This window comes from Rhincodon typus, chromosome 6 (genome assembly GCF_021869965.1).
Source record: "Rhincodon typus isolate 14 chromosome 6, sRhiTyp1.1, whole genome shotgun sequence".
In the NCBI taxonomy this organism is placed as follows: Eukaryota; Metazoa; Chordata; class Chondrichthyes; order Orectolobiformes; family Rhincodontidae; genus Rhincodon; species Rhincodon typus.
In genome coordinates, this window is record NC_063337.1 from 81,178,064 (window position 1) to 81,194,473 (window position 16,410).

The 16,410-nt window shown below is 43.3% G+C and overlaps 1 long non-coding RNA gene across 1 annotated transcript in view; it reads right to left on the minus strand.

Moving 5' to 3' along the window:
* The window catches only part of LOC125483254, a 21,178-nt gene extending 6,446 nt beyond the window's left edge, over positions 1–14,732 (minus strand). Inside the window, exons 1-2 of the long non-coding RNA XR_007262200.1 lie at positions 14,537–14,732; positions 5,785–5,947 (exon numbers count right to left, since the gene is read on the minus strand). This is a non-coding gene — a long non-coding RNA (uncharacterized LOC125483254). The remainder of the gene's footprint in view (positions 1–5,784; positions 5,948–14,536) is intronic.
* Between the last annotated feature and the right edge of the window lie 1,678 nt (positions 14,733–16,410).

Here is a 16,410-nt window from a genome sequence, read left to right on the forward strand (position 1 = left end):
ACCACAATGAACCACAATGAACCACAATGAACCACAATGAACCACAATGAACCACAATGAACCACACTTCTGTTGGAATCTTTAAACTCTTAACTTCCCAATATCATTTTTGACCACTAGTAATCACAGCTCTGGGGATTCACACCTTTATCTATCATTATAGTCATGCACTCAAGCTAATGTCACTTTCTTCTGCAGTAGAAGAATGTGCACAACCAGTCTGAATATGGCTAGATAGTGGGGTCAAGGATGATACCTGAAATTAATGCTTCTCACCCTTCTGAGGAACAGGATACTGAATTGGCCCATAAGCAATGGGATTCTGTGCATGCTGAAGGCTAGCTTAATATGTCTATCCTTGAGTAAGACTTCCTCCAAGCAGCTAATATCAGCTCCCAATCAAGCATCAGCATCTTTATGGAACTTTGACTAGGGGTGACATACTGCAACACCAATGAATCTTGATGATTATTCTTGCAAACTACAGAAACAGAGCTAAGCAAGAGCCAGAAAAGGAAGAGTCTGAGCCCCAAGCCCACCTCTCAGCCCCCAAAGAACATACCCCTGAGGAGAAGTAGCCTGGATCACCAGCGTTAAGGCATTCCTCTGCATCCTGCACCCACACAGAAACTTCCACTTCAGTGAGTAATGTACCAAGAATATGTTCCATCAAATGGTTCCATCAGCTCAGGGCAGATGCAAGATGCAAGCTGGAGTACTCTAGGTCCTGGGCAACCAGAGGATTCCTCCAAAGTCATCTGAAGCAAGGCAGTAAAGCAGTCAGCAGGCTTCCATGAACTCAGCTGCAGCTCTGAGATAGTACAGTAGGCTAAAGAATGATTAAAGAATATTGAAGTCACTTTGGTTGCATAGGTGTAAATTAAACTTTTTGTCATCCGTGCACAGCCCTAATATGAGCCTACCGAACTTCATACTGACATTCTGGTCAGCAAACTGAACAGGAGTTTATTCGTAAAAGGGGAGAAAAATAATGTGAAATATATGACAAACCAAGTGTCATAACATTTCACAAATATGGAACAATCGTTCCCTTGTGAAAACAGTGTCTTAACATCACAGTTGCCTACAAGAGATCACAAATGTTCATAGCAACTCCTTCATTCTCATACTTAAATATAATCAGGTTATTGTGGGCATTTCTGCTTCATCTCTGTACTGCCCTGGCTCCCTCAGCATCTCCAACAATTCCACCTAATCCTCATCTGTGAAAACGAGTAACTAGTCCATCTCTCCCTCTTCTAACTCCTCATCCTATTCTTGAACTATGTTGTACACCGAGTAAATAATCACGTTCAGAGACACAGGTGAGTACTGGAGGGCCCTTCCTGAGTGTTCCAGGTAATGGAAGTGCAACTTCAGAAGCTCAACTGCCTGTTCAATGATGGCCTCAGTGAGTGCCAGTGTCAACAAGTTAGCATGGAGTTGATGTGTGATTGCAGGCAAACATTCATGGAACCTAGGAGTTGTACAGAATATAAGCATCACAACACCTCCCTGAATAGAGTGCAAACACAACAGGAATTGTTGCTTGTGTTCTCAAATGAGCTGATACTGTGAAACTGAAATCCTTTCCTGATTCACCTTGCCTTAAATATACATGGATAGTTTTCCTTCAACGCAAAGTCATTAATCCAATGCTTGTGCATTGAGTTCCCTCCTTTAGTTCTTCAGAATCCCTGTTTTAGCAATTTAATTTTAGCATGCTGGTACAGTGGTCCATTTGATTTTTGATTCTTTCCCTGTCTACTCTCCCCTTCTGTGTAGTTTTCCTCTGATTACCATGGATTGCATTGTATTATGGTATTAATTCCAGGCCAGACAGGCCTATACCTTTTAAGACAGTTACATGGCATTATGGTATGATATTGCAGCATATAGGTACACACTTTGCCTTCAGTCCTTCTCTGCATCTTGGTGTCAGTGTCACATGTTCAGTCAGATAGTTGTCTGTGTGTAATGTACAGCAACATCAGTAAGCACAGAAACTAGACTATGTGTGTTACTCTGTGATTGAGTAACCATGAATGTACCTAGTACCGTTAATAAACTTCAAGATATTTGTTTCAAGGAAACTCGGTCTTTGTAGTTTAAACATGTAACTTAGCATGTAGAAAATCACAAAGTGCATTGGATGGACTTTATCGTTTCCTCTTTCTGCTTCCCTGCTCTTTTTCAACTCCCACCCCAACTTAATGTTAGCTCTTATCTTATTTCCTCCAATGTTCCTACACTTCACCAGCCTCCCACTATGATCGCACTCCCATTGAGATCCCCATGCCCACCTTTACACTGGCAGCTCTTCTCATTTATTTTCAATACCCTTTCTCCCTCCCAGAATCCCAAAACACCCAATTCTGTATGCCTCTTCATAACCAGCTTCACCTTTTGTTGATCCCAATGTCCTTATTACTTTGACACTCCCTCTCAATCCTCGATTGTTGCCCCTGTTTTCCAGGATCTTTCTATTGGCCCTGACAACCATGCCCTATAAGTGACATTCCCTTCCTTCCCTTTGCACCACACCCACCTTTCCATGAAGCTTTTCTTATTGATGCCCCTATTAGGTTGCACCTTCATTTGGGTCAATATTCCATTAAAGTCCATCTCCCTTGATGTTAATGCTATCTTATGTTAATGCCTGCCCCCATCCGATTTGTTTAACTGAGCCAGTGTGTCTGCCCCATTGGTTTGTCTATAGACCCCTACCAACCTTTGCACCTAACACTAATAATCCTGTTGCAAAAAGATAGATGGTACACGAATAGACTTCTTGTGGACATGGAGAGCCTTCACTGCTAACGCTGGAAGTTGTTGTATTATGGCATAGATTCCAGACCAAACAGGCAACTATATGAAATTACATTCCAGTGTAAAGTTACTCACCTCATCTTTAGTCACTTTTACTGTGTCATGGAGTCAATGTAATGTGTTCAGTCTTCTTTGTGTGTGATTTGTGCAGTGACATGGAGTCATACAGTTATAGAGATATACAGCATGGAAACAGACCCTTTGGCCTAACAAGTCCATTCCAAACATAATCCCAAACTAAACTAGCCCCACCTGCCTGCTCCTGGCCCATATCCCTCCAATCCTTTCCTACTCATGTACTTATCCAAATATCTGTTAACTGTTGTAATTGTACCCATATCCACCATTTCCACAGGAAGTTCACTCCACATGCGAAACACCCTCTGTGTAAAAAAAAAACCTGCCTGTCATGCCTTTTTAAAATCTCTCTCCTCTCACTTTCAAATGTACCCCTATCACTAAGAACAGAGCCCAGGCTATGTTTGCAAGTCTGTGATATTGTAGCCATTTAAATAGTATTGTTATTAAGCCTCAAGCTATCTGTTTTAAGAAGAATCCACCCCTCTGTGGTATATGTTATATGGACTAACATATAAAAGGAGCACATCAGAAGCATTTAAATGCAGAAAATGTACCTCCTAATGAGCTGTTTATCATTGAGAACCTTCAGACCTAACAGTGGAAGTTTTAGAGAAAATAGGAATTGCCGATGCTGGAGAATCTGAGATAACAAGGTGTAGAGCTGGATGAACACAGCAGGCCAAGCAGCATCAGAGGAGCAGGAAAGCTGACGTTTCGGGTCAGCACCCTTCTTCAGAAACGGGGGAGGGAAAGGGGATTCTGAAATAAATAGCGAGAGAGGGGGAGGCGGATGGAAGGTGGATAAAGGAGCAGATAGGTGGACAGGTCAAGGAGGCGGGGATGGAGCCAGTAAAGGTGAGTGTAGATGGGGAGTTAGGATGGGGGTTGGTCAGTCAAGGGAAGATGGACAGGTCAAGTAGGCGGGGATGAGGCTGGTAGGTAGGAGGTGGGCGTAGGGGTTGAGGTGAGAGGAGCGGATAGGTGGGAGAAAAGATGGACAGGTCAAGGAGGTGGGGATGAGCTGGGCTGGTTTTGGGATGAGGTCGGGGGTGGGAAGATTTTGAAGCTTGTGAAGTCCACATTGACATCATTGGGCTGCAGGGTTTCCAAGCGAAATATAAGGTGCTGTTCCTGCAACCTTTGGGTGGCATCGTTGTGGCACTGGAGGAAGCCCAGGATGGACATGTCATCCAAGGAGTGGGAGGGGGAGTTGAAATGGTTCGCGACTGGGAGGTGCAGTTGTTTGTTGCAAACCGAGTGTAGGTGTTCCACAAAGCGGTCTCCGAGCCTCCGCTTGGTTTCCCCGATGTAGAGGAGGCCACATCAGGAACAGCGGATACAGTATACCACATTAGCAGATGTGCAGGTGAACATCTATTTAATGTGGAAGGTTTTCTTGGGTCCTGGGATGGGAGTGAGGGGGGAGGTGTAGGGGCAGGTGTAGCACTTCCTGCGGTTGCAGGGAAAATTGCCAGGGGTGGTGGGGCTAGTGGGGAGTGTAGAGCGGACAAGGGAGTCACGGAGAGAGCGGTCCCTCCGGAAGGCAGATAAGGTTGGGAAGGGAAAAACGTCCTTGGTAGTGGGGTCAGATTGCAGGTGGCGTAAGTGGCAGAGGATGATGCATTGAATCCAGAGTTTGGTGAGGTGGTATGTGAGGACAAGGGGGGTTCTGCTTTTGTTGTTATTTTACATAATGTTTTACACAATATTTATTCCATGTCCAAATGCAGCAAAAGCTGAACAATATCTAAGTTTGGGCTGACAAGTGGCAAGTAAGACTTGTCCCACCCACATGCCAGGCAATGATCATCTCCAACAAGCACAATCTAACCATTCTGATATTCAGTGGAATTATCATCACTAACTCCCCAATATCAATACCCTGAGGGTTGTCATTAACCAGAAATTGAACTGGACTAGCCATATAAATACAATGGCTATAACAGCAATTTGTAAACTCACCTCCTGATTCTTAAAAAGCCTGTCCATCATCTACATACACAAGTCAGGAATGTGATGGAATACTCCCCACTGTCGAACTCACGTAAGACACTTCTTAAACCAGCTAGAGTATTGTGTATGGTTCTGGGTATCACATTATAGAAAGAATACGAGCACATACAAATGTGTGCAGAAGCAATTTACAAGAATGATTCCAGGAAGGAGGAACTTCAGATATCAGGACAGGTTGAGAAATTGGGTCAGTTCTCTAAGAGAGAAGAAGGCTAAGAGGAGATCAAATAGACGTTTTCAAAATCATGAGCAGGCTGACAAGGGAAGTTCCAATCTGTAAAAGGAACAAGACAAAGGATATAGATTTGAAATGATGTGCAAAAGGAGCAAATATGGTGTCAGAAAAAAATCCATCAAACAGCAAGTAGTTGGGGTATGGAATGCACTGCCTAGAAGTGTGGTGGAGGCACATTCAGTTGAGTCATTCTTGAAGGCATTCTTTAATTATTTGGATTGAAATACTGTGTAAATATATGGGGAAAAATCAAGAGGTTGGCAGTGGGTAATATTGCTCCTTTGAAAAGCCTGTGCAGACATGATTAGACAAATGGTCTCCTTCTGCACAACAATCCTGTGATTCTGATATAGCTTGGATGAGTACATCTCCAACAATACTCAAGAGGTTTGGCACCAACAGGACAAAGTAGCCATTTGACTGGTACCACATCAACAAGCATTCTCTCCCTCCATCACCAACACTCAGAAGCTGCAGTGCTTACCATTTAAAAAATGTGCTGTAGAAATTCACCAAGGATCCTTACTCAGCACCTTCCAAACCCATGACCATTACTATCCAGAAGGACAAGGGCAATAGATATATGGGAAGACCAGCATCCGCAAGTTCCCCTACAATCCACATACCATCTTGATTTGGAACTGTATCACCGTTCCTTCAGTGCTGCTTGTTCAAAATCCTGAAACTCCCCTTTTAATGGCATTGGTCAAGTGGACTGCAATGGTTCAAGAAGGCAGCTCGCCACCACCTTCTCAAGGGCAATTAAGCATGTCCAGTGATGCCCACATCCTGTGGATAAATATAGACGCCAATGAAACAACTTATTTCCAAAGAAGTCAAGAAAAAGATTAATAATTTACTCACCAGAGCAGGGAGGAAGCAGTGTACCTCACCTGATACTCATCTTGTAAATATAGTTAAATTTGTGAACATTATATCCATTGTGTTAATTCTAAATCTTTCCATTGCACCTGGTTCTGTTTGTTACGGGCTGTTTTCTCTAGTGTACACTCCCCAATAAGCAGTAATAGTTTTCTTCTATGTACCCTGCTTGGAAGAATTTTAAATGGTCTAAAACTACTTTCTTAATCTCCAGTGAGGTTTTTTTTGTAAACAAAACTATCACATAAAACGGAATGTGTCATGGAGCCATATGTGGAAATGGTTAGCTGGTGTTGAGGGACATTTAAGGTGTTAGGAACAAAAACAGAAGTTGCTGGATAAGCTCCGCAGATCTGGCAGCATCTGTGAAGAAAAAATCAGAGTTAGTGTTTTGGGTCTATCAACCCTTCCTCAGAACTCCAGATTTTTTTTTCCACAGATGCTGCCAGACCTGCTGAGCTTTTTCAGCAACTTCTGTTTTAGTTCCTGGTTTACAGCATTTGCAGTTCTTTCAGTTTTTATTTACAGTGTTAGGGTTGCAGTAATATTGGAGACCTTGGAGATGTTCATCCCTGCACTTCTGAGAGTTGTTCCCCGATGCATTTATGGGTCACATGCTCAGGGTTATGTATCGTGACCAGTAACAGAACCAGTAAATTTTCCATAATGATTGCTGAAGGGCTACAACCTTGAGGGCCAATGGCTGGTTACCTGGACAGAATCCTTGTCCTTCTTTAAGACAAGGGGAAGGCATTTTCTTATCCTGTATTCTTTTCATTAATCCTATTGCTCATCAAAATTGAAACAGAAGGTTCCTTCAAGCAACTGTAGAGAATAGTACAAGACCACAGGTCATGGAGAAATGAGAGGAGCATCTGCCCTTAGGCAAATCACTGCTGCTGGAAGATCTAAAATATTGGATTCCTCTGAGTATATTTAGTTTAAAATAGGCTGCTACTTCAAACCGAACTTTAATATTAACAGATCTTTGCAGTAACAAGCAAACAATATTGTCACTGCAATCTGACAAAGAAATCAGTGTCTTTTTTGCCAAGTTTTTAAGATTCATAATGCTTTTTCCCACCAGTTTTTCTCATCTGTCTCAAAAATAATGTAGAGAAGTGCACGATGTGTTTTCATATATGATACTCAATGCATAGAGAGGATATGTATTTTCTCTAAGTTGTATGGAAAATAAGATAGTGGTAGTTTTAGAAAAGGTTGTTGCAGCACATTTAAATGGCATTGCCTAACTTCACTGTGATGGCCATCTGCCAGTACCCTGTTCTGGACAATTACGCCAATATTTGCCACCATTTTGCCAACATGTGGGCCAAAGGTGATAAAGGTCATGTGGCTGATCTTCACGTATCGCTTGTTGACTGTGGCAGCTGTCAGTAGCAAAAAGAGAGAGAAGGGTGGCATGGTGGCTCAGTGGTTAGCACTGCTACCTCGCAGTGCCAGGAACCAGGGTTCAAATCCAGCCCTAGGCAGCTGTCTGTGTGGGTTTTCACTGGGAGGCCCAGTTTCCTCCCATAGTCCAAAGATATGCAGGTTACATGGATTGGCCATGCTAATTTGCTCTATCATATCCAGGGATGTGCAGACTAGTTGGGGTAGCCATGGTGTGTATGGGGTTCTAGGGATGGGTTGTGGTTTGGATCTAGGTGGGATGTTCTTCAGAGCATTGGTGCAGACTTGATTGGCTGAATGGCCAATTTCTGCACTGTAAGGATTCTAAGAGAATAATTTAATGGCTTGAACTTTCAACATTTTGTACACTGTGTTCTTTTCCTTACAACAATTTTATATAAGATGAAGTTAGCTTTGATATCACAGCATTGTCAAATTATTAATGCATTAGCAAAGCCTTCATTTTCTTCTTTTTCTTTCACTCACTTATTACACACTTTGCCTCTCTTCTCAGTGCGGTTCACTTAATCCTTGGTTCAATCATGTTACATTCCACTCAGATTAGAGATGAGCACTGAGTGATGAATATGGAGTTGTAACAATCTTTTGCAGTTTTTTTCTAAAATGTTCTATTTCTTTCCTGTGAAATTGTGGTATTTTACCATTCGATGTAGAATGTTAATCTGTCAAAGCTATACAACTCTAAATGAGAGCCAAACTTTCCATTATGAGAGAGTGACAATTTGAGTGGAGATCTTAACTGACAACCAAACGTAGCTACCTGAGTAGATATGTCTTGTTGATTGTCAGCTAAGCTGCAACCCAAGGTTAAATCCACTTCTAGCTGAATATTTTCATTCGACAACTCTTCCTTCCTGTAATGTTCACTGAACAGTATATGTACCATCACTTTGTGATGGTGAATGGGTTTGAGAAAGGCATGCATTGTAGATCTGCAGACTGATTCCAGGAAGTTCCATTAGCTTTAATGTATATGTTCATGCTTGCCTGTTGCATTAGCTTTTTGGTCATGTTACAATAATAGTGACTGGTTCCAGGAGTTTCTGTACTTCAATATACACTGAAAAGAAATAACATTATAATGGTTTAAAAAGCTCAAGGATGAATGTCTGGGGGAATGCTTTTTTCAGAGTTGATCTGGGGTGTGTACAGCTTCAGTTGCTTGACAGTTATGCCAATGACTCCATCCTAACTTCCATGGTTGCAGTATATTGCTCATTTTGCATTGAGCAAGCTTGATACTGAAATAGAGCATATCAAAGCCATCTTGCAGGATAATGGCTGATCTGATTAGATCATTTCTCACATACACTTTTAGTCCTGGACAGTCCTCAGTCTATCTCAGATTTACCCTGAAGGGTTAAGGTATCCCAACAGTGTGAAACTAACTGTACACGAGGCTGAAGTCAAGACAAAAAAAAATTCTGCCTATCACACAAGTGAGTAATGTGATACATAAAGCTCATTGCCAGTGTGATGCCAGGATTGTAGGCCATATGTTCCAAAGTTTGCCAACTCAGACCAAATAACATATCTGTTCAGCTGTTCTCAACCAGCAAGGTACTGCCCATACCCAACTAACCCATGCTTGTAAGATCAAAACGTGGTGTCTGACATTAGATGTGATTCTGCTGACAGCCTACTTCGGATTGTCAATCAGGCTTGCAGTATTGGTGACTTCTATGTAATAGAGACCATATGTATTAATGCACAGAGTCATCAAGAGAGTGGGAGAGGGAATTAAAATGGTTAGCAACCAGAAGGTGTTATCGATTATCGTGTACAGAGTGCAGATGCTTCACGAAACGGTCTCCGAGTCTGCGTTTGGTCTCACCAATGCAGAGGAGGCCACATGAGGAGCAATGGATACAGTAGACCAGGTTGGATGATGTACAGGTGAACACCTGTTGGATATGAAAAGTTCAGTTTGGGCTTTGAATGGAGGTGAGGGGGGGCGGTGTAGGGGCAGGTGTAGCACTTCCTGTGGTTGCAGGGAAAGGTGCTGGGGTGGTGGGGCTAGTTGCGAGTGTGGAGTGGACGAGGGAGTCATGGATTGAGCAGTCACTATGAAAGGCAGATAGGGGTGGGGAGGCAAATATCTCTTTGGTCATGGGATCAGATTGTAGATGGCAAAAGTGGCAGAGAATGATACGCTGGGTGTGGAGGTTGGTGGGGTGGTCTGTGAGGACAAGGGGGATTCTGTCTTTACTTTTGTTGGGAGGAGGGGGTTTGAGGGCAGAAGTGTGGGAAATGCAAGAGATGCGGTTTAGGGCATTTTTGATCACTGGAGGGGAGAAGTTGTAGTCCTTAAAATAGGAGGATATCTGGGACGTCCAGGAGTGGAACGCTTCATCTTGGAAGCAGATGCAGCGAAGGCAGAGGAATTGGGAGTAAGGGATCTCATTTTTGCAGGACGGTGGGTGAGAAATGGTGTGGTCAAAATAGCAACAGGAGTTGATGGGTTTGAAATATCTGTTAGTGTTGAGGTAGTTACCAGAGATGGAGATGGCGACGGCGACATCCAGGAAGGGGTGGGGATATCGGAGACGGTCCAGGTGAACTTGAGGTTGGGGTGAAAGGTGTTAGTAAAGTTGATGAACTGTTCAAGCCTCTCATGGCCCAATCTCCACGACCCCTTTCTGCATCCACCTATCACCACCCCACCTATCTTTCACCAGCCCTACCCATCCTCCCTCTCACCTCCTTGACCTGAAGCAACCTGTCCCTCCCACCTATCTGCCTCACTCTTCTCACCGACCAAATCCCACTAGCCCCTAGCTGCATTCACCTATCACCACCCCATCCACCTTTCCCCAGCACCCCCCTCCTCCATCTATTTATTTTCCAGCTTCCTTCCCTCTCCCTAGTTCTGAAGAAAAAGGTCCTGACCCAAAACGTCGACTTTCCTACTCTGCTGATGCTGCCTGACCTGCTGGTTTTCTCCAGCTCCACACTGTGTTGTCTCTGACTCCAGCATCTGCCGTTCTTGCTATCTCCTGATAAGTTTTTCAACCCCATTCTCCTGCTTTCTCTCCGTAACCCTTGATCCCCTTGACAATCAGGAACCCATCTATCTCTATCTTAAATATACTCAATAACCTGGCCTCCACAGCTTCCTATGGGAGTGAATTCCATAGATTCACCACTCGCTGGCTGAAGAAGTTTCTCCTTATCTTTGTTCTAAAAGGTCTTCCGTTTACTCTAAGGCTGTGCCCTTGAATCCTAATCTCTCCTATTAATGGAAACACCTTCCCAACATCCACTCTGTTCAGGCCACTCAGTATTCTGTAAGTTTCAATTAGATGCCCCCTTCATCCTTCGAAACTCCATTGAGTTTAGACCCAGAGTCCTCAAACGCTCCTCATATGTTGAACTTTTCATTCCTGGGGCCATTGTCATGAACCTTCTCTGAACCCACTCCCAGGGCCAGTACATCCTTCCTGAGATAAGGGGCCCAAGATGTGCACAATACTCCAAATGTGGCCTGACCAGAGCCTTATAGAGCCTCAGAAGTACATCCTTGCTTTTATATTCAAGTCCTCTCAAAATAAATGCTAAAGTTGCATTTGTCAGACTACTGACTCATTAAGGTATAAAGTGAAAAGTTGTGGTTCCAACACTGACCCTTGTAGAGCACCACTTGTCACCAGCTGCCATCCTGAGAAAGACCTTTTCAACCCCTCTCTCTGCATTCTGCCAGACAGCCAATCTTCTATCCATGCCAGTATCTTGCCTCAAACACCACAGGCCCTTATCTTACTCAGCAGCCTCCAGTACGGCACCTTGTCAAAGGCCATCTTGAAGTCCAGATAGATAACATTGGATCTCCTTAGTCTAACCTGCTCGTTAATTCCTCAAAGAATTTTAACAGATTTGTCAGGCATGACCTCCCCTTGATAAAGCCATACTGACTTTGCCCAATTTTACCACATATTTCCAAGTATTTAGAAATCTTATCCTTCATAATGGACTCCAAAATCTTACCAACAACCGAGGGCAGGCTAATCAGCCTGTAATTTTTTGTATTTTGCCTTACTCCCTTTTTCAATGCATTAGTGATTTTCCAGTCCTCTGGGACCCTCCCTGACTCTAACAATTCCTGTGAGATCACCACTAATGGCTCCACTATCTCTTCAGTTATCTCATTAAGAACTCTGGGGTGTAGTCCATCTGGTCATAGAATCGTAGAATCCCTACAGTGTGGAAACAGGCCCTTCAGCCCAACAAGTCCACACCGACCCTCAGAACACCCACCCAGACACATCCCCCTGTAACCCACCTAATCTACACATCCCTGGACGCTATGGGCAATTTAGCATGGCCAATCCACCTAGCCTGCACGTCTTTGGACTGTGGGAGGAAACCGGAGCACCCAGAGGAAACCCACGCAGACATGGGGAGAATGTGCAAACTCCACACAGACAGTTGCCTGAGGGTGGAATCAAACCCAGGTCCCTGGCTCTGTGAGGTGGCAGTGCTAACCACTGAGCCACCCCGGGGATTTATCCACCTTCAGGCCATTCAGCTTTTCCAGCACCTTAACTCTCTTGAATTTTTGAGATATTACTCGTGTCTTCCACTGTGAAGACTAATGCAAAGTAATTATTCAGTTCCTCAGCCATTTTCTTGTTCCCTACCACTATCTCTGCAGCAGCACTTTTCAGTAGTCCAAAGCCCAGTTTTGCCTCTCTTTTGCCCTTTACATATCTAAAGAAACTCTTACAGTCCTCCTTTATACTGGCTAGCTTACCCTCATAATTAATTTTCTCCCTCCTTATTTCGTTTTTTTTGCCCCTTGTTGGTCTTTGTAAGCTTCCCAGTCCTCTGGCTTCCCATTATCTTTCACCACATTATATGCTTTCTCTTTTGCTCTTATGCTATCCCTGACTTCCCTAGTCAGCCATGGTTGCCTCATCTTTCCTGTTCTATGCTTCTTTTCCCTAGGGATGAATTTTTGCTGTGTCTCCCAAATTACTCCCAGAAACTCCAACTATTGTTGTTCCACTGTCTTTCCTGTGAGGCTCCTCTCTCAGTTAATTCCGCCCAATTCCTTCCTCATGCCTCAGCAGTTGCCTTTATTCAGCTATAATACCGTTACCTCTGATTCTATCTTCTCCCTCTCAAATTGAGAGTAAATTCAATCATATTATGACCACTGCCTCCTAAGGGTTCCTTTACCTTAAGCTCTCTTATCAAGTCTGCTTCATTGCACAAGACTAAATCCAATATTGCCTGTTCCCTCGTGGGCTCCACCACAAGCTGCTCCAAAAAACTATCTTGTAGACATTCCACAAATTCTTTTTCTTGCAATCCACTACCAACCTGATTTTCCCAGTCCACCTACATATTGAAATCCCCATGTTCGCTGTAACTTTGTCTTTCTTACACACTTTTTCTATCTCCTGGTGTATATTGCGCCCCAGCTCCTGACTACTATTTGGAGGCCTGTACATTACTCCCATTATGGTTTTTTCACTTTTGCAATTCCTCAGCTGTGCCCACACAGATTGTAAAACATCTGACCCTAGTTCCTTTCTTACTTATGATTAAATTTCATTTCTTGTTAAGAAGGCAACCCCACCATCTCTGCACACCTGCCTATCTTTTCGATAGGATCTAAGTCCTTGGATATTCAACTCCCAAACCTGATCTCCTTGCAGCCACATCTCTGTGATGCCCACCACGTCATATCTGCCAATTTCGATCTGCCCCACAAGCTCACTTACTTTATTTCTTATACTGCGTACATTCAGATATAATACCTTCAGTCCTATATTAACCCTCCCTCTTCTCATTGTCACTCATTTATCCAGTGTGCTTGAAGTTTGATTTCTAATCCTTTCCAAACATTCTGTCCTATTTGTGTCTGTGCTGGAGACCTTAATAACATCTCTTGAGTTATCCTTTTCTGTCATTTTTTTCATATTCTTCCACGCAGTTGAATCCACCACTACAGATGTTAACCTGCAGCTTTGTTCCCCACTGGGGGAAGTATTACCCTTCCATTCCCCCGCACTTTCGAGTTTAAAGTCCTGTTGACCAGCCTAGTTACCCTTTTCGCTAGAACATTGGTCCCAGCTCGGTTCAGATAGAGACCATCCCAGTGGTACAGATCCCTCCTGTTCCAATACTGATGCCAGTGCCCCATGAAAAGGAACCCCTGTTTCCCGAACCACTCTTTTAGCCATGTGTTTAATTCCCTTATTCTTATGTCCCTTTGCCAATTTGCACTTGGCTCAGGCAGTAATCCTGAGATGATAACCCTTAAGGGTCTGTTCTTTAATTTCGTTTCTAGCTCCTGATAATCCCTGATAAGATCCTCTTTCCTGGACTTGCCTATGTTATTTGTCCCAACATGGACCACAACAACTGGATCCTCCCCATCCCTCTCCAATATCGTTTCAAGTCAGTAAGAGATGTCCTTCACTCTGGCATTGGGCAGGCAACATACCATGTGGGACTCTCGATCCTGCTTACAAAGGATATTATCTATTCCCCCGATTATAGAATCCCCTACAACTTCCACTTGTGTTTTTGCTCCCCTCTTGAATGGCCTCCTGTGCCATGGTGCAGTGGTCAGCTGGCTCATCCTCCCTAGCCCTGTTCCTCATCCACACAGGGAGCAAGTACCTTGTACCTGTTGGATAAGGTCATGAGCTGAGGCTCCTCTGTTCCTGACTGCAGGATCTCTCTACCTGCCTCGCTTGCAGTCACTTCCTACTGTCCCTGGCCACTGACCAAATTTGTGGTACTTAATCTACCAGGTGTGACTGCGTCCTGATACAGAGCGTCCAGGTACTTCTCCCCCTCCCGAATGTGCCGCAGTGTCTGAAGCTCAAATTCCAGTTCATCAATTCTGAGCCAAAGCTCCTCCAGCAACCAACACTTGCTGCAGATGTGGTCACTGCAGGTCACAATGGGATCAGCCAGCTCCCACATCATACAGCTACAACACATCACTTGTCCAGCCGTTTCTACTTAGTTAATTAATTTATTGAGTTAATTAACTTCGGTATTCTCGCAGCTAAAACGTTTCCCAAGCTCCAGTAAGTTTATACTCACTCTGCTGTTGCTGCTTTGTCTTCTGACAGCTTCTTGCCAACTAGCTCAGTAAGACACTGTTTAGAGCCTATGCTCATTCCGTTCTCTGACTACAGCAGCATCAATGTGATAGGAATGCAAAATACTGTGTACTTTTTTTCCACTCTCACCCTCTTTGTGCAATAACTCACTGTGCATAGGAAGTTGTCACTATGTGCGCGATGATGTCACTTCCTGTGTAATGCTGAAGTGGCGGCATTGCGGTATTGTTATTGGACTAGTATTCAGGCCTCTAATGTTCTGGGAATATGGCTTCAAATCCTACCACGGCAGATAGTGAAATATGAATTCAAGAAGGCTAGTCTATTGGTGACTGTTTAAACATTGTTGGTTGTAACAAAAAATCCCATCTACTACATTAACGTCCTTTAAGGAAGAAAATCTGTTGTCCTTACCTCGTCTGGTCTACATGTGACTCCAAACCCACAACAGTGAGGTTGACCTTTAATTGCCTTCTGAAATTGGCTAGCACATCAGTCCATTCAAGGGCAGATAGTGATGAGCAATAAATGCTTGTCTCGTCAGCGATGTCCACATTCCATGCAAAACGTTTTTTAAAAGCCACAACGAGGTCCAAGTTAGGTTGCTTCTGGAGATAGGCAGTCTTGCTCCTAACATTACAAAAGTGCTGACATTTCGGAGGTAGCTCAATGTTCTTTGGGATGTCCTCAGGTCATGAAAGTTGCTACAAAAATGCAAGCTTTCTCTTGCAGAAGTAAAGCTGTTCTTACAGCATAATGAAAATGCTTGTCAGAATCTGTTAAACCAAATAGGAGGTCAGGTTATATTTCTACAAGTAGTAGATCTAGACCACCTTTGGCTCCATTGGCACTGATTAACTCTTTAACAATAGAGGTTTCAGATTCTCAGTCTTGCTTTTGGTTTCATGCAATTCTCCTGTTTGTTAAAACATATTGGGGTAGCATTATAGGCTGGTGAAAGCGGAGTAGAAGATATCACCAGTGGGTCTAACACGGCAAGCATTCATTAAATCTGTATATATATTTTTGTTTACCCTTTAGGTGGATAAGCCGTTTAAAGAACGCCTGTGGTTTTCGGATCCAACATGTTAGTACTTTTCCTGCCTTTCGTTTTGCGTAATGCAAAAAGCCCGAAGACTGTCACTTAATGTTTGATGTACTGCACTGTTCACACAAAATAAACATATTGAGTGCTCCAGATGAAAATTTAAACTTCCACTATGTTTACACGCCGTGCAATTTTCTGGGTTTGCTTGCCTCTGTCGATCACTTCATCTTTCAAAGGTCAGGAGGTTGACTGGCAGTATTTAAGATGACTGTTTTCTTTTATTATGGGTGACCTTTGATTGAAAGTCTTATTTTTCAGGTGATGGATTGAGGTAGATAATGCCTGTTATTCTTCTCCTTCACAGAAAACAATCTAAAATGTGCCCATGTTGATTTCTGCCTCAAGCATCATCAGACTATGTCCCAATAGCTATTCAATTGGAATTCTGGACTACCATGAGTTACCCACTTATGTTATTGGTGCTTGAATATGGTGAAAGGGTCTAACAAGTTTGCCAAAAATATTCAAAATAGTAAATGAGAAGGGGTGTTCTTTGCTATCTTGCATGTATCTAAGTTGCCTTGTAAAAATAAATTCCATCCCTCATTTATTAAATGATTCACCAAGGATGAAGCCAGACATTGGGGATTTAATTACACCATAGATTCATTACAGTGTAGCAACAGGCCATTAAGCCCATAATGACCCTCTGAAGAGCATCCCACTCAGACTGTGACCTATATTAACCCTGCATTTCCCATGGTTAATCCACCTAGCCTGCACATCCCTGGACACTACAGGCAGTC